Source organism: Larus michahellis, chromosome 5, assembly GCF_964199755.1.
Source record: "Larus michahellis chromosome 5, bLarMic1.1, whole genome shotgun sequence".
Taxonomy (NCBI): domain Eukaryota; kingdom Metazoa; phylum Chordata; class Aves; order Charadriiformes; family Laridae; genus Larus; species Larus michahellis.
Window position 1 is genome coordinate 21,193,859 of NC_133900.1, and position 19,089 is coordinate 21,212,947.

The 19,089-nt window shown below is 39.5% G+C and overlaps 1 long non-coding RNA gene across 1 annotated transcript in view; it reads left to right on the plus strand.

The window, feature by feature from the left end:
- The first annotated feature begins 1,952 nt into the window (after window positions 1-1,952).
- Window positions 1,953-19,089, plus strand: part of LOC141743971 (uncharacterized) — a 238,548-nt gene continuing 221,411 nt past the window's right edge. Inside the window, exon 1 of the long non-coding RNA XR_012587292.1 lies at window positions 1,953-2,091. This is a non-coding gene — a long non-coding RNA (uncharacterized LOC141743971). The remainder of the gene's footprint in view (window positions 2,092-19,089) is intronic.

Consider the following 19,089-nt stretch of genomic DNA (forward strand, 5'->3'; position numbering starts at 1 on the left):
TATTAGCAAAGAGTCATTCAGTCTCTGCGTATTGGTCTGAATCCACATTAAATATATAAAAGGTATGTTCAGTTAAAGTTAAGCAGCACTGTGCCTAGTGAAAATGAATAGAGTGAATCACCCTGTGAAAGATTTGAAGACACAGTACAGGAATCCTTTTACATGATTATTTTAACACATGTATAAAAGGAAGGAAAAATAACACCACACTGGAGCCTGATGCAAGGAATTTCTGTTAAATTGGTAATGTGTTTACATTTACATCTCTTGCAGAAGTGGCTTTAAGAGGCTCAAAATAGTGTAATTGTTAATTAGACAGTATAGTGGGGTGAGGGGGTGTGTGTTTTTCCAAAGTGGAATCACTTGCATTTTATATTATTCTCCAATAAACATTATTCCTGAGTCTGATATACGGTCAGCCTGGTTTCCTCATTAGGAAAAAAAAAAAAAAACACTCAAAAGGTGGTACCTTCATATCTATCTGTATCTGTATATACACATATATACCCCTTATATATATACGCATCTCATCCCAGTTATTTATAATAATAATAATATTGATGTTCATTAAAGTGATTTGGTATTCACAGTTCCTTACAGGTTTCTATCAGGTAAACAAAGCAGGGAGTGTATGATGATTTTATGGGAATGGAAAGTGATTCAGAGCTCAAGAGATCTAACATTGTTGTCACCACAAATATGATTTTCACAGGAAGTTCTTACTTTAAAGGTGTATTAAAAGAGGTGAAACTTGTCTAGCTTCAAAAGTGCTGGTCACCTACTCATTGGCATTAGGTCAATTCCAAGGTTCTCTGAATTGTTTGTTTAGGAAGTCATTGTTTCAGTTTTTTAGAAAGTGTTTCTTTCAAGATTTGGTTCCTTGGTGTAATTTGTTTGCTGCTGAGACTGTGGCATCACTATCTTCAGCCTGTAAATAAGTGCAAAACTTCCATGAATACATTTTTTTGGATGCTGTGCAGTCCCTTCTATGTGTGCTGTGCAATCAATTTCAGAATGTGAATACAAAGGTATTGGATGCTAGTGATTATTGCCTCAGTCTCCTTAAAAGAGTGCACAGCTGCTGTAAAATGCCACTTATACTGCTTAAGCATCCCATCAAGCTCTGGGGGAAAGCTTGGAAATCAGTTTTCATTAATGAAGTATGATTCATTAGAATTATTGTGATATAGATCATAGTTGTGAAACAATTTTTAAATTTCTACCACAGAAGGCATTTGATGTTGCTTCTTTCTCTGCAAAGTCTAAATTCTCTAAAGAGAATTTAGGAAGCAGATTTATAGGACAACTACTGTAAAATTCCATCATATTTTTGACCAAACAAGAACATCCCCTTTCTTGTAATTGCTGCCTTAGTCTTAGCTGCAGACTTAGTGGTTTAGAAAAATACCCTATACTTTTCTGTATAATCAGAAAGTTATATGTATACATATGTATAAGCTGCTGAACCATGCTATTAAGCAGGAGGTGTTTTTCTTGTAATCCAGGCTGGCCAGCTTTTCATATATTAATGACCACCTTACATAACCAAGAGAGTTAATTCACCATGTTTTTTCTCTTGCTTTTCTTGCTTTTTCTTGTTATCTTATACTACATTTGCTGGTGCAAAACTAGGGAAGGTACCTTGGGTTGCTGGTTGAGTGATTATTTTATTTTTGCATTGCTGTTAGTATTGAAAAGTTACCAATTTTTGTTTATTTTTTAAAGTGTTCAGACTGGAGATCTAGCTGCAGAACCTTAAAACAGGGCCATCTCCAGCTGTCTGCTGCATTTCTCTGCTGAAGGGTGCCCACCTGTGTGGAGCAAGAACAATCAGCTGCTCCACCTCAGAGCCAGGTGAGAGTGATGTGCAATCAGCTGTGTTGGCAGTTTGAAGCCAGTATTTCAGCTGTGAACTAATTGTGGTGAGGAATAGTTCCCTCCTGCTCTGGGTGGGGTAATGTCTGCTAGAGGGGTGACCCAGAGAGCTGGAGCCCTTAATGTCCTGAACCACCACAAGAAGGATCCTAAGAGAGCTTCTTTGGGAATGCTGAATTTTTGCTTTGGACCAAGTTTTTATATGATCATCAGCTGGTGAGTTTGGCTGTTTTAGAGCATCACAATAGGGAGTAGGCAGTTTCTGAATGGCTTTGGTAATGTAGAACTGTTGAAATATATGGAATCAGAAGGATAAAGAGGCCATGTGGTTATATTTTGATAAAACTGAATAAAAATATTTGACTGGCTCTTATGTTGCACATATGCCCTACTTCCCTACTTTAACAGACAAAGATTCATATAGCTGTAAACTTGATTTTAAGAGTGTGAAGGAAATAATTCTTTTGTATATTGTGAGGATCATAAATCCTTTCTGTGCCTGTGATTAGATTAGGCCAGTGTTTGCATTTTATTTTGAATGACTTCTCTCTTTTTGTCACTTAAATCTACAGTCACTCATTTGGTAATAAATTCTTCAACTTAATGATTTTGATTCATTCAGTTCCCTTTGGTAATTGGTTATCCGTTACTGATGTGGACAATCAGCTTTCGAAATTACTGTAGTTAAAAAAAGCATAATGAATTCATTAATGCAATGACCTATTTTTTTTCCTGGCATTTTTTTCTGTTCCCGAACCAAATGTTTGAACTATCGCATCTTAACCTTCTTACCTCTAATGGCTACGCTTTTTTCTGTGATCAGAAACTAAAAATGAAAATACCTCAGTATATTCACATTGCTTTCCTCACTAGAGAGTAGCAGAACATGTAAACGTTTAGAAGAGAAGAAGTTATGTAGAGCTTGAAACCGGACACATCCCAAGTTGGGAAGATTTTCACTTAGTGTGCAAGTTTCGCCACTCAGGCCCATCTTTAGACGTTGTAAAACTTTACTATCTTTCACTTTTATGACACAATTATTAATATAAAAGCAGGGACACTAATGCTAGGTAAGGAAAATGTTTTGCCAGACTCTGTTATCAATGACAAAACACTTGGAGAAGGCAGTAAAAGCGAAGAGCCAGTAGGTGAAGTTGAGGTGTGATGATGTTTGGGAATCTGCCCTAACAAAGGGAAGGAGAGATAGCAAGAAATGGTGCTTCTTCCTCTGTGCTGGAAGAGAGAGCTGGAGTCATTGACGTGGTTTCCTTGAAAAAGAGTTAAATCTATTCTGCAGTATCTTCTCTTTTTAAAGATAGACTCTCCATTGTATGGTAGATGATGTGCTCTCACAGTTTCCCTTCCATCGCAAATGACATCGGGGACTTTTGAGTAGCAGCTGTAACTAAATGTATCCTGAGGTACAGGAAAACAGAGGAGAAAAAGAAAATAGAAAGAAGTTTTTGAAAATAGACTCAATGTAGTATTTAATACAAAGTATTTATTATATTTATATCAGGATGTGTTTTATTATCTCATAAATCTCTGTCATATGGATAATTTGAGCAATTAATGTGACTAGGTCCAGTGTATTTGTTAGCATTGTAATAGCACAAAACTTATTTCCACAGGTGTTTCAAAAGACCCCCAGAAGTTGCACGACTGAAACATTAATGTATTATTCTAATAATATGATGCTGCTCTGTCTGACTCAAAAGCTTTTAACTTTAATAATTTCCAGGTTATTCAATAGCCAAAATGTGTTTTCCGTTCATACTTTCACACTGGTGCATTTTCTTTAATATAAAGTAGTGATATAATGAATAAATTCTATCCAGATGAAAGCCCGTCATTTGATACTTCATCCCAGGATCATGATGGCATATGGCAAAATAAACATTTCCCAATAATGTGCTATCTGTGTGAAGGACAGGGACCTAGATGGTGGCCTGAAGTGACATTTGATACAAGGAGGAATGAAAAAGCCTGACTGGACAAGCAAATAAATTGTTACTGACATGGGAGCTGGAGATCAACCTTGTGTCTTCTGGGTGGGGACTGATGAGGGGTTACTTACAGATCTGTGGTTTGGATTATTGCTTAAGAAAATGAGGACTTTAAATGAAGCATTTGCATGAGGCCACCTCACTGAGTTATCCAGAGGATGATTCAGGTTGGTGGTAAGTCCCATGGCTGTAGTGGGTGTCCTAGCTCAAGATAACACAAAGAGGTGGCTTTATAGTGGGGCATTTGCTGGCTGCAGGCGCAGCTCCTAGCCCCGTCCCCCCCCTCCTCAAGTAGAGTTTTCAACAGACATGGTGGGAGTTCCTGAAGCCATATATCTGTCCTGTGCGCTGCGTTTGGTTCGGTTATGTCTGTAACACTTATTGTAACTGATGAATAATTATCCCCACTGCCAAGATAATTTCAGCCAGTGTGATGAGGGCTGATGAAGGAGGTGTGAGCTGGGAAATCTTACTTGAGTTGGAAATCTTGCAAAATTCTAATGACCGTGAGGTCGGGGTGCCTCACTACTTTCACACCTGGTGCCAGATATTTGGTTTTGCATTTGCCAGCGAGCTAGCTGCAGCCAAGATTTTCTTAATTTTTTATTCTATTTTTTTTTAAAGACCACCCGTAACTTCTGCTAAGGGAGAAAAAGATTTTGCTAGTAATAGTTTTGTCAGCAGTATATTTTCCATATATTTCAAAGGCCAATCTGCTTGTCTCTTTCTTGGTATTGTTTAATGGACTAAAGACTGCCTGGGTGCTACTATGTTCATTTTGAAAAGTAATTAATCTACCCCGCTATTTTGCCTAGAAAGACTGATGGAAGTTTTTTATGGTAGGAAAAAAAATGCATCATCAGGTGGGACTCACTGCTGTGTTCTTGTATGTCATGGATATGTGCCTATTTTCAGAGCTTCTATCTGTGAGCATAAAAAGATTTCATTGCCCAGATGAGATACGTTCATGTGCAGGCCCTTAAAAACGTCATAAGTGCAAAATGTAGGAATTTCAACTCTGTCAAATGTCAACCTCCCAACTACATACCTAGAAAACTATAAAGTGACAAACAAGTTTTAAATCTCTTCAAATCTATTTGACAGAAACAGTTTCAAAAATCGCCTGTTCCTACTGGTAATATGCAGGCTTTTAGATACTTGTGTGAAAGGCTGAGGAGTAATAGGTATTTTATGGTTATTTCTAACATTTTAGAGACCTGGAGAGCAAGCAGAGTTAGCACTTAAGCATTGCCGCATAGTCACTCCTCCCCGTATCTAGAGAACAGTTGTTTGATCCTGACTAGAGAAATAGATTATGAATCTTAAAAGTAGTTTAAAAAAATTATACTGAGAACGTTAGTGAAAATAGTGTACTAGAACAGCAGTTTAATGTCAAACATTAGTATTGCATTGTTTGTTGATGGTTTTATTCTTTTAGACTGAAACCAAACAAATTTCATCTCTGAACATGTATCTGGAGGAAGTTTTCATCAACTATACACAAAACAAGAAAACCTTTAGGGGTGTGACTTAGAATTCTAAAAAGAGGTTGATAAACCCGAAATATCCCCCCTGGTTATTGTGAGAACATAATTTCTGAAAGGATTGCTGTTATTTCCTTATAATTTTCAACAAAGGAAAAAAATCCGCTGTTTTAAACTACCATTTCAACAAAAGTAAACATAGTGAAAAATCAAATACTGTAAAAGAATCCCTGTCAACAATGAAATATGGAATTAAGAATGTTTCCTAGTTAGAGGAGAGAGAGAAATCTGTGCATATTACAGTAGCATGGTATTTAGTACAGAAGAGCAATGTGTTCTGGATTCATCTCTTAGTGGAGTTGTTTCAGCTTTTATTCAATATGAATTCTTAAGTATTTAAACTGACTGGACATTTTCTCTGAAATAGCAGATTATGGCCTAAATGAAGTTTTATTACCTGTCATAAGTTTTAGTCAAATAAAATATATTTTTCCTCTCACAGATTAAACTGTGATCATCTCCTTCCAGAGGAAGGACGCTCAAATACTCTGCAATTACTTACTATCTCATCTGATAGGTTTTAAGCTTAAAAGGCTATGAAATTGTGGAAGATAAGAGGAAATTACTGTCTTGTAGTTTTTTTCAAGAGGCAAAATCAATCATTCTCCAAATGATCATTAATGAAAAATGTAACTTGCATGTTTTGTGTGCTCAGCAGGTCCATTAACCTTACATCTCTTGGTTAATTCAGATTATCTTTATTTCATAAAGCCTCAGGATGTCACAGCAGTGAGGGGTTACGGGGATAGTTGTCATTCACAGTCAGAGTAGAGGTAGCTAAGACATTTGATTAAATTATCAGGAATGCTTGGTCTAATGTAGAGGCTGACATGCCAAAGACAGGGAAGGCTATTATTGGATGTTGCCATAAGGGTCACAGTAAACATAAAATTGCTGTTTTGCAAATCCTCTCGAGGCAGTGTAATCCTTAGTTTACTAAAGGGAAATGGAGGCACCAAATGGGCAGATTGTGTACCTGTTGTCATTTCTAAATTAGCCGTGATGTTTTAAAAAAGAATTGAAATTCAATAGCAGAGACCCTAAAAGTGGGAAGATTTGCCTTTATTACTCGGGAAAGAAAGACACTGCACAAACGTAAATAAGAGATGCTGCACCATCATCTGAGGCTATTGAACAAACACCTCATGTACTGTGCAGCCAGAAATCAATGTAGGTATGGTTTTAAATGAGCTGATGTGTTATCATAGAATCTTCATGGTTGGAAAAGACCTTTGAGATCATCGAGTCCAACCATACACACACAAAGAAACCCCCCTACAATTTCTGTCACTAGAGCATGCCCTGAAGTGCCAAATCTACACGTTTCTTAAATACCTCAAGGGATGGTGACTCAACCGCCTCCCTGGGCAGACTGTTCAGTGCCCGACCACTCTTTCAGTAAAGTAATTCTTCCTAATATTTATCGTTTGTATCTACAGCAGCGCTACAGTTTAAAAGCTAAATCATAGTAAATTTGTCATTTGGAGAAATGTAATTTGGCTTGAATCAATACATTTATGATCTATCTGGCTCTTCACTGAGAGGAGAATCGAAAGGCCTATGTGACACATGCGAACTGCAAGCATATGCTGCAAACTGCAACTGGGCAGCTGGCACCTGAGCGAAGAAAAGAGATCCTCTGGCCAGCCAGGGCATGGGGATTTCCTAGCAGGAAGGCAGGTGGTTTGCTTTGAGCCACTGGAAGGGTACCAGTGCTGGGTATAAGTGGTATTTAGAAAATGAAATATTCTGTTGGATCCATTCTCTTGTTCCTTATTTTGTTAGAAGCAGACTGATTTAATTTTCATGCAATTTCTGCACTCCTAATTTACTACTCAGGAAGTGAAAAGACAAAACCCAAACCTTTGTAGCTGCCTGGACAATGAAATGTAGAGCTATTACTCAAGATGTTGAATAACAAATCTCAGCTCAAGTTTTGTTGACCAATTCTATCAGGAGATGCTTAGATAGTATATCATACAGGTGAAAAAGTATAATAAGTTCTTCTAGTTTGGAGACAAATATGTGATGTAAAGTGCTTTTGTTTGTTCCTTAAGGTTGTCTTGGTTTTACATTGGAATGGATGTGGCGGAGTATAGCATTGATTTGTTGTTGAGGCTGTAGAAGGGGATAAATCCCTCTTCTGGATTTTCAGGACTAGAAGTGTGTGGGGAGGAGACGCAGGGTTCACTCGAAATTCCTGCATCTTCTCTTTCTTTGAGACACTGTAAGCACTCTTTGCTACATCACACTGCCTTTGCTTCTTGTCAGTTTTTGCTACAGAAGGTGTAAAATATTTTGTTAGTGGTGCTGATACGCACAAGAAAAAGATTACCCACAGACTAGCTCACTATGTAAATAGACAAATCACAGTATTTGCTTTTCACAGATGCTTGATTTGTTAGAGGATATAAAACCCTCATAGTAGGGAAACACATACCAGTTTTACAGGCTCTGGATCAATTCTGCCCACCATTAGACCCATGTAAACCTGCCTATGTTAACCTGACGTAACATTGATCTCTGTTCTCTTACCTTCCCCTCTGTATCTCTCTCTCTGTCTCTCATAAGTCTCCTTGCATGTTGTCTGGACGGTGATGATTGTATGAGATTAAGATACAATTTATGCCATTTCCAGAGGTTGTGACTCTTGCTTACTCCTCCTGGCTGCTCTTCAAAGTACTCTCAAAGCTGTCTTGCCTGGATGGCCCAAATAATTTGATTCTCTGAGATTAGCAAACGTCAGTCTTTATTCTTTGTCAGGGCATGTTCCCATAAATGGGGCTGCCTCACTGAGGCTGGAACTCAACAATAAAAATTTGCTGAGGGTAGAGCTGCTTTCAGAGTCCCTGCCCCTGTTCACTCATTTTTTGTGTCTTGCTGGTAGTATGTGCCCCCTCAACTTTACCAATTGGACTTCGGTCCTCTAAAGATGTAAGATCAGTTCAAGGTAAGCTAAAAATGTTCAGCTGTCCAAAGCAGTAATTTCACCATCTCTGAGACCCTTGCTGTCCTCTTCCTCCCCGCTGCCCATGCAATGGGTTAAGATTAGTGACTGGGGCTGCAGCATGAGCCACTGGGGGACTGAAAACTGCTTGTTGCAGATTTTTTTTTTTTTCCTGATGGAGTTACTGTTGCTAGTGAAAATGCAAGAGTAACAGTGGGCATGTGGGAATATGGTAGGAGTCGCATGGGTGGACTAGCCACTGGGAAAGCAGTCCTATCTTGTGTTGGCTTAAACTATTACAATTCCCCACCCATATCCTCATCTTTGAAATAATGTGGTTTAAAAGACAGAAAAATAATAGAACTAAAGCATATTACCTGGCACTTTAGCCGGTCGTTAACCCGCTTGAATTGCTACTACTAAGGAAGCAGTAATCTCTCTTGAGTGTCTTGGCATACCTGGAGGTGGAAGTGTCTTAAAACGGCTTTGCCACTTGAAAGATGTGCTGTGCAGAACCACATCCTGAGGTGCTTGTGCCATTGATCTCCCTTCAAACTTCAAAAGCAATAACACAATTATCCGTAAGATTTTTTTTCCCATTGTTTCCCTTTTGTTTGTCTGAATGGATATTTAAATCGGGATTGAAAAACATACTGGCCCAGACTAGAGCTCCTCAATCCTTTTTTTTTGGGGGGGGGCGGGGGGGGGGGAAGCGGTTTACTTAAAAGCAAGCCTGATGTTTAGAAATGCTGAGTTTGCCACAGCTCCTGTTTAAACTCAGATGCAGTGGTGCCTGGTTGTGGTATGTAATGAGCCACCTAGAAGGGAAAAAACATGGACAGAGCTCTGGGCTATTTAAAAGTATCTGCTTGGCTGAATGACAATACGGCTGGACATGCCAAGACCTGTTTATTTCTATCTGCTCTTTCATCTGCTAAAGCAATAGGAATAACAAAAAGAGTTAGGTTCCTCTAATCGCTAGTCACTAATTTTACACCCTGTCTGGATGATTATCCCTGCTACCAGCCACTTCACCTAGTGCGAGAGCAATCTGAGTGCCCTGTTATCATCAGTTATCTGAGCAGATGCCAATAACACCCACCTGTACATGTACTAACTGTCAGTCACTTGGAGGGTTTATCTGTAATTTGTAATACCAACCAGTGGATATATTTGCATTAATAATGAACCTTCGTCTTTGGTCCTTTCCTGCCTTCTCCTAGCCTTCTCCCCCCTCACTTCCAGAAGATGTGTAAGCTTTCAGAAACTGAAAGGTTCTTGCTAGAAGACAGGGTGAGGTAGAAAAGATAAATGGAGTAAAATGAAGAGAAATCTAGCAGTAAGAGAATCCTGATGTGTGTTTTTGTGGTTTGGTTTTTTAAATCTCACATGTTGGTACAGTTTATACTTCATCATGATTCAAGTTTATATTCTTACATCTCAACGGTACAGAAATATTAGCAAAATAGGAGCTTGTGTTCTATTTGGGCTCTATATACAAGGCTCTTGAAGGTAAAAAAAACCCTCTGTTACAAAGAGAACATTCGTCAGAGGCGAGTAAACCTTTAAACCTATTCTCCTTTTCTGGGGCTTTCACTGGAAATGTTTGGCCTAAATCTAAATATAAACAGAGATCCTTAATTGTCATTTGTGTGACCATCTCTATGCAGCTCCTTAACTGGTATCAGGAGCGCTAGGGGTGTGGTTGTGGAGTGTGGCTCCATTGTGGTGGCCATATGAGGCCCGAAAGCCTACAGGGTAGGAAGAACAGCATGGAATATTTTACAATAGAGATGGGCATAAAATCTTTAAATAGGGTTGGGTTTTCGTTTTATTTTTCTTCCTTTCTATGAAGCTTTTAATGGCTGCATTCATTGAAATTCTAATTGCGTTAGGAACGTTTTCCACACTGACTTTTTGTGATGCATCAATCGGAGAAGGATAGCTTCAGAGCTTGTTTTTGGGACTGAAAGGGTTAAAAAAAAAAGTATCCTGAACTGCTAGTTCACACTGTTTAACTCTGTAAATAACCCTCTCTCCCCTGCCCTGTAAAATTATGTTTTTTACATTATAAAGATTAGAACTTTGAACACTTAAATGTTAGGCAATGTCACAGTTGAGGGAGATGGCAAACTTTAATTTGGTCCTTTTCTGAGCAGGCATTATAGTGCTGGTTTTAATTATACTGTCACATGTGTTGGTCATCCCATTGTTTAATTTCAGGTCCCTGTTCCAAAATGTGAGGTCAAGAGATTTTTGAAGACAAATGCATAACAGCAAGGCTTCATTGAAAACACAAGTTGCAAAAAGTTATTTGTAAGTTAAATGGATGTTTATAACGAAGTATCTGGAGAAACTTTGTTAGAAAGCATTACCTAGCTTAGGAAAGGCCTGTAATAGCATATAAGATAGGAGTAGAGCACACCTGGAAAACATGAGTTAAATTCTTTTCCTAGCAGGCCAGCGACGAAGTCCTCCTCTCTTGCTGAATTCTACACTGAAGTTGTACATTGGGTATAGATTTTCAGTGAGGCCTATTGACTTCTACTCTTTGTCTCCCCACTATAAAGATCCAGAATCTATTAGTGAAAATGTTGGCATTGTCCTAAATCCATGAGGATAAAAAAAAAATAAAAAAATATGGAAACAAACATTAACGTTTTATCAGAAAACTTGGTAATTGCAAGCATTTCCAAAAAAAGTCTCAGTGATAGTGTGAGTGCAAACAGTTCTGCAGAGCAAGACAACTTTCACAAGCAGTAGTTTGTAAAAATAATGAGTGAAAACTACTTAAGTTTGGTTTTAGGAAAGTAGTGTAAAATAATTGTTTATTTAATTAAGTAAATCTAATGGGAATGGAAAGAGCTAGATAGATACTTTTTTTTTTTCTTGCTTGTTTCTTTCCCCAGTACCCTCTTTCTTGGACCTTCTACCTTATGAAAAATACAGTGTATGTGTACTGTATATAAACATGCCTTCATGACATCAAAGAACCTGCGTCTGCTGCTTGGGTAATCTGTAAGATTATACCGACCATAACGTAGCAGGCACATGCCAGACGCTTGACCCCAGAAAGGCAGTGGTGGGCCGTGCTGCATTTAAACACGGGTAGTAGTGTAGTTAGCAGCCAGCTTGCAAGCGAACAAATGCGCATTGTTGTTCCAATTGAAACCACATGCTGAGTAATATAACATAGGTGCAACTTTCTTGAGAATGTGTGGACAGTTGGAAACGTGAATGTATTTTTTTATTTATGTTATGTCTGTGCGTCTCAGGGCTCCCTTACTTTGTTTTCTTAGCAAAACTCAGACAGATCAGACACATAGGATTGATGGAGCTGGGCACTGACAGACCAGCTCTGTTCCAGCTGCAGTGACTGTGGAAGAATTGGATCCGGACCCTCTTAACCAGTCCTCCAAGAGTAAGATTTCAGTTACCATGACCGGTCGCCAAGGACTATTTTATTTTAACCCATGTCAAATGTGAATTTACCTATGGGGCTAAACCACAGCCTACTGAGCCAAATGTATCTGAATACAAACTCATTTCACTGACTGTTTGTTACTTTTTGGAAAATTCAGCCACACGCAGTTGTAGGGAACAGTCTCCACCAAACTAAACTTTTCAAGTTTCATTGCATTTGAAACACTGCATGCTCCTTACTCCCAGCTTACAGTCAGTGCATCAGTTCCTTCTTTATTAGAAAATGAAATCAACAGAAGTTAGATGTATACCAAATTTTCTCTTTGGGATAAACAAGATGAAAAGACGGATTTAATGCTTTGACTGACCTTTACTCTGTAAACCATAAGGGCTTGTGAGTGTTCTCAACTTACTTGGGATACTTCCAGTTGATGATGTTTTTTAAGTCCAAAAAGTTATCTTTTTATTGACTGTTGTGCAATAATAACCAAATCAGAGTGCTGCTGAATTGAGATAATTTTTCTATCCTGAAAACCACTTTTTTTTTAAATAACCTTTTCCTTTGGGAGTGATGTAATTACAATAATGGTGGTGATGATTGTGATGGGGAATATACTGATTAAGAAGGTTCTCCTTAAATCTGTTGATGAGTACTGTGAGTAAAAGCAAGTCAAGCAGAAAAGAAAACAAGAAAGAAGCAACACTTGTGCTAATAATCTTCTTGATATTGATTGCATGTGTTGGAGCTGCCCATGGTGTGGCCAAACAGGAGGCAGGGTGAATAGACCCCGAGATATATCGTCTTCTCACTGGGGCAACCACAGGAACTGTTGAAACAGTCAGTTTTGTGTGTACTTTTGGCTTCATAGAATATTTTCTTTTGTTACATGGCTGTGAATGTAAGTACGTTACAGTGATTGGATACCATCCTCAGCCATTGATTGAAAGGAAGTAACCTGCCCTTCTACCACGCAATACAGAGTTTAAAGACACCTAGCAATCCATAGATCAACAATGTTTTTTGTGTGGCTGACTCTCCTTGCCCTTTCACAGCTGTGCCAGCCCCTTTCCTCCACAGCTCTCAGGACCTGCTACCTGTGCTCTTTCTCATCTATCAAATCCAGAAGGGAGGGTAAAGGGAGCTTTGCAGGGGTAGTGCTCTGAATTCTAACCAGGTTCAGGGGAATCTTTTGTGTCAGCGTGTTGAAAAGTCTTGGTATTTGGTTCATGCCGCATGAACCATCAAGGCACTCCTCTCTGGGTAGGACACAGCCTTTTGGAAAAATTGGTAATGATTCATGAGCAGGAGCAATTCTCTCTTGCATAAGTCTCAGTCTAAGATCAGAACAGAACTTTCTCATCTTGGAAGTTGACAGTAAGTGTTCCTTTTTAAAATTATGTTAACAGGCCACAAAACAAAGAACACAGCACACATTTTTGTGCTACAAGGACAAATCTCTCCCTTAGAGGGGAAAAAAATAATTAAAAAAAATTGTTTCTGCACAAGTAAAAGTGTACTTACACCAAGTGATTAGGAATAATGGACTTTATTGCTTGATGTTCTTATATCTCTTGTGTATGAGTCATACTTAGGTCTTTTGTATTCTCTTAATTTTGACTTTTGTAAGTTTTTATGTGCCTGATCAGCCATTCATTTGCCATTATGTTTGGTACTATTAAATGAAAACATATTCCCATAGAAAAAAGGAGAAAAACTGAAGTGCCTGATGGAAATGTACTAAATAAACCACCATTACAGATTTGTAGCCTACATATTCCTTCACCCTTGAGCCCACACCCACGGGTTGGAAGAGAGGCCAAACTAATTGGAGGGGAGGCCAAGCTACTGTACTTCTTACTTGCCAAGATAAGGAGTAGAAGGAATGAGGATTTTAGGCTGGTTGCAATTATTTTAATGTTTGGGGTTTTTTCTTTGTTTTTGTCTTTTGCATCTGGTTCCAGAAGCAGCTGAGAGAGAGATGAGCTTTCCTCAAAACGCTTACTTGCTCTTTCTGGACTTTTCTGGTTAGCTGCTGGGCTAAATTACCTGGGGCTATGCAGTTCTCGGTGATCAGCTATGAGGTAGGAAGAATATTCTGTGAAGGCAGCAATTACTTGTCAAGTACTGACAACGTACTTGGCATGCTACAAGGCATGGATAGGAAAGCTTTACCTGTTCTGGAGAGCTGCGGTTTGTGTAACAGACCAAAATAGAAAGACATATTGCACAGGAAGCTAACATGGATATTTTTTTAATCCTTTAACTTGGTGTTTTCCAGAAAGAGTTAAGGTTTGCACGAAGAAAGAACAGGTCTCTATGTACTGGGGCTGTGTCGTTGCTAGCTAGACAGGTCTCGCCACAGAGCAAACAAGAGAAGAATGGAAGAGAGAAACTCTGAGAGAACTGGAGACACTGGCATTACCAGAGAGGAGTGGGAAAAGACTGGGATATTATAAAAGAGAATTTTAATGTGCACAACATGAAAGATAAAAAGAAGTATTTTTTTGTTGTTTGATGGCCAAGGGTAGAGCTGCTGAATATTCAGAAGAAGATGCAGCAGTAAAGCCTGTTAAGTCAAGAAGACAGCTAATGCTGTAGAAATTTAAGAGATTAGTGGAGAATTATGTCATGGATAAACAACTTGGGTGTCAGAAAGCAAGGGTTACCTTTCTGAAGGTCAAGACAAAATGAATTGAGATGCTAAGGAGAAGGGGTGCACTGAGTGAAAGGATCTTGACAGGAGTTAGAAATAGGAGGAAGATAATGGTCAGAATGCTTAACTGTGGTGTGTTTTTTTTTTTTTAATTGAGTGAGAATTAAATTTTACAAAAATCAAACTACCTCTTTTCCTTTTTCTCCCATCTCCTCCTTCCCCTTTCATGTGCTAAATGGCTGTGTTGGAACTGTGCTGTAGGTACAGTATATTGTGATTAAACACTCAGTAATGCACTCTAAGATACAGTGGACCAAAAAGTATAAATAGAATGCCAATTGCATAAAATAAATCTCTGAATTCTTGCTGCACCATGGTGAGGTAGCTCAGTTACAGCTTTGACCACCCGTGAATGCTAAGCACACAGTGGGGGGACTTTTGGACTCACATCTCACCTATTATCTTGGTAGTAGGCTATGATTCTCTTTGAATGTGAAAGCCTGGTTTTGTTTAAGTGAAGAACATAAGAAAAGGCTCTTTCCTTAATTTTTTCTTGAGCAGATGAAAGGTGGATAGAAGTGACCATAAATTTTAGGAAGGAAAGAAGTGGAAAAAGGCTAATGCTTACTGAGCATGAATTGTATTTTTCCAGCCATACCCCTGAACTACTCAAATGTTAAGACTCTCATGTACAAAAGTGTCACTACTTGGTCTATATAAATTCACTCTCAGAACAAAGGACACTTTTTGGAAGGGAAACAAGACTGTATTATACCATTCAGCAACTAACAGAAGAAAGAGAATAGCTACTTCCTGCCAGCGTTCATACTCTGACGATGTATGCGTGAGGTGGTAGGTGAGCATTCAGTTCTTACTGCAGCCGACTCTTAGTGGTGATTTATCCAGCTTGTGGATTAACTTTATAATAGACTTGGCGACATAAAAGTGTGGGGCTGGCAGGTTAGCTTAAGGAGAGTGATATCTGACGATGACTGTGGGGGTCACCTGGAAGCAATTGAGTTGCTTGCATGTAGCATGGGGCAAGCAGACCTGTGCTTTCTGAATAGGGCCGATGTGGCTGTTGCAAGACCATACTACCATTGCTGGAAAAACAGGAATATACTTCAAAGACTTCATCGAAGTCCAACTAAACTGGCTAAGCTAGGAACCATGCACTGATTCACACTGACTCTTGCCACTTCCATGGGTGACACTGTGCGAGTGTGACTTCTAGAGGCTGCAGAGAGCACCGCAGCAACGGAAACAACTGTTCAGGTCCAGGCTGTGCTCAAGCGAATGATCACTCCACCTAGCTGGCTTCTCTGGCAGAATCCCTCTCTCTTCTTCCCCACCCTAGATGTCTAGTGGGCTTACTGGCTTCCCTGTAGTACCAACCACACAGAACCCCAACTGCTTCACTTGGAGAACTCAAGGTGACAAGAGCTATCTTTTTTTAAAGAGAATTTTTTTTCATTTTTCCGTTTTCCAGGCTTAGTTTCTCATTACTTGGTTTCTGTTACTATGACATCTTTCTGTTTGGCTTTTTCTTTTATTTGAATGCAAATTTCATTGCTTCTTTACCTGCCGCTCCTGGCTCTCTTTACCCTTCCCAGTGGACAGCTGTTCTTACCATCAGTACAGGGGCTTCCACTTCCCCAGCAGCTTTATACAATGTGTTCCTTGCTGTCATGTCCTCTCCAGTCACAGCAGCTGATTGCCTGCCTTATGTTAACCCTGCTGACTGAGCATGAGGCATAGCACAACATGTGGCACAATGACTTCACATTCTTGCTGTACTCCAAGTTACTACTATGGATATTTTCTATGGAGAGCTTCAGGGATGGGAACTGCACGGGGGAATTATTTCATTACTCCCTCCCTTGCTTATCTGCTGATGCTGAAGTTTCTCTTATTCTCCTCTTGAGATATAAGTTCTGAACATATCGTCATCCCCACATTTAAATCAACTGTTTCTTGACAACTGGCCCAAACTAATTTAATAACAACAATAATTGCTTCCCACCACATAAGACCTCATCTGTCTTCTTGTCACAGGTATGCCATGTAGCAAATGTTTCTATAGAAGACTTAAACTGTTCTGTTCTGGCATTGCTGGCTGTTCATTGCTGGAATAATTAAAAATTTTCTTAGTAAAGTATTTTTAACCAGAGTGTAATTTGATACGCTGTCTGGTCTACACTGCTGAAAATGGACTAAGTTTCTTCCTTTCAACTAGAAGAATAAAACAGATACCTAACAGTCTTTTGCTACTTTGTGGGTGCTGCACAAACTGTCAGAAGGATCCGTCTTTGCAGTGTATATTACAGGTTGCGTGAGCTGGAAAGCTGCTCCTGTTCTGCTGGTTATGTCCTTTCATCTCAGCAAACTGACTGTGGATGTCAGTCCCACTCGCCTCCTGTGCTCTGCTTCTTGGGATGCCTGTTTGCCTTCTTTATTATCTGCATTTTTAACTGCCTCTCATTTCTGTCCTTTAATTTTGTCTGCTGTAATGCAGAAAGGCTAGTTCTATTTCTTTGGATTACTTCAGCTTGAGGCCAACTTCTGGCACTATCAAAGACATGGAGGGTTTTTACATTTTGTTGCAGCATATGGCATAAGTCTCTCCCCTCTTCACCACGTTGTTTCAATTTTTATCGCTGTTTCATGTCCCGTGAGACCCTTGAAATACAGCGTCATTGTCTTGCCACATGCCTGAGAACTCTCCTGGCCACCAGTGGTCACCCACAGACACATTTTTCCTTATAAGCTCCTCTTGCTAGCTCTCCAGCGGAGTCTGTCGCATGCGGAGACACAGAACCACATGTGTGTGTGGGATCATGTAGGGCTTAGTGGTCACCTTGCAGATATCTAAGGCGCAGTTTTTTCAGGATGGTCAGGATACCCAAGGAAAGGAATGCCTTAGGGCTCAACCCTCCTTGGAATAACTCCTAACAAAAGTTAAGCTAAATGTAAGTAAGTATTTATTTACAAATCCTGAACAGATGGCACATATGCAAACTTGTAGATACAGATGAACAGAAGGGGATGAAAAAAACAAACCCCACCATACTCCCTAAGCAGCGCTTAATTCAGATCTGATGTTTTCCTTTACTCTGTATGACTCAGCTGACAAGCTGGCAAATGCCTGGCAGCATTTATAACCAAGGTCTCTGTTTTTCACTAAGTCTTTATGTCTTTGGGTTACATTCACTGAATGAAGCCTGAAGCTGACAGATTCCTTTTCTGCGTTTGGTCCCCATACGCTTTTTGAATCATTTCAATTGAAAGACTTCCACCCTCAACCTGCTAATTTATCATTCATTAACTCAATTAAGAAGGGTTTTTGCCTTTCTTCCTACCTAGCCATTGCTTGCTGCCTTATGCTTTGGAGGTGCGAATTTCTTTTGGCATCACTTGGGTACTTCTTAATTGCCCATACAGACAGGTAATAAGCATTTCCATACTGGCTTTATTAACTCTTTAGGGTGCAACCCCATTTCATCCTGGAGCTTGAAATGTCCAGATCACAGATGGAAGCTTTTTCAGTTAGTTTGCTGACCATATTTTATAGAATTCTGTAATTATAATTGATTCCCACAGCTTGTTACTGGCTCTTTATGAAATCAAGCCTGAAGGTAATCAATAACTCCTAGGTATTAATAGATATGAGGTGCCTTGTCTCCCTACACTCTCTAAATTTAGACTTTTGAGAAATACCCTAGCAAATTCCTATCCCTCTTGGCATGCTAATAACCCTTCCTTCTGTCTACTAATGCTCTTTCCTGCCCTCGCTTCTTTATTCTCTCTCTTCTTCCCTGTTTCCTGTCTTTCTTTTTCCTAATCCATTCCCCTCCTCCTCTCGGACTCTGATTCATGATCCCTGCGAGATATAGCTGCATTGGCTGAGGAGATGTGAGGGAGGCCACCTCTTTAGCCACTGCAGCTAACTCCAACAGGGATCATGAATCAGAGCTCTCTGCTGCTGTAGTTCAGTGTCGTGTAGTAATGTAAACTGTAGCTGGTGGCAACTATGTTCATGTGACAGACTGAACTGCCTCAAGCTGAGGAGTAGATGTGCCACCTGTTCTGCCACTTCTGTGGTGGGGATGGTCACCGCTGGCAGAGTAAAGGAATACTTAGCCATGTATTATCCTCCCTGCTCTCCATGAATTGTTAGAGCTTCAGGGTCAGGGTCTTTGGACTTTCCATTCCTTATCTTCAAAAATGTCTTCTATAGCCTCTTCAAAATTAATGTTCCTTGTACAATCTCATAGTCCAAGGCTGCTAACTTAAAAAGTCCAGTCTCACCTCAAACCAACCTGTCTGAGTGAGAGAAAAATAAATCATTGGTAAAGTTTATTGCCTTGTGTCTCCAGGGATGGAAAAGAAAAGCAAGAAAACTCTCTATCTGCACCTAATTAAGGCCTATTGTTACACTCCTCTCTTCATATAAAAAGGAACCGTAGTTCTCAGAGATATTCTTTTTGTGTCAATGGAGCCATGATAGCCTTGATTTGTGTTTCACTCTGGACAGGTGCTCACATGAAGAACTGTGTCTGCTCCTCACATTAAGTTCCCAATTCACTCAAAAGGAGGAGTGGAATGAACAGTTGGCTCCTACGTGCCCAAAGAGCATGGGA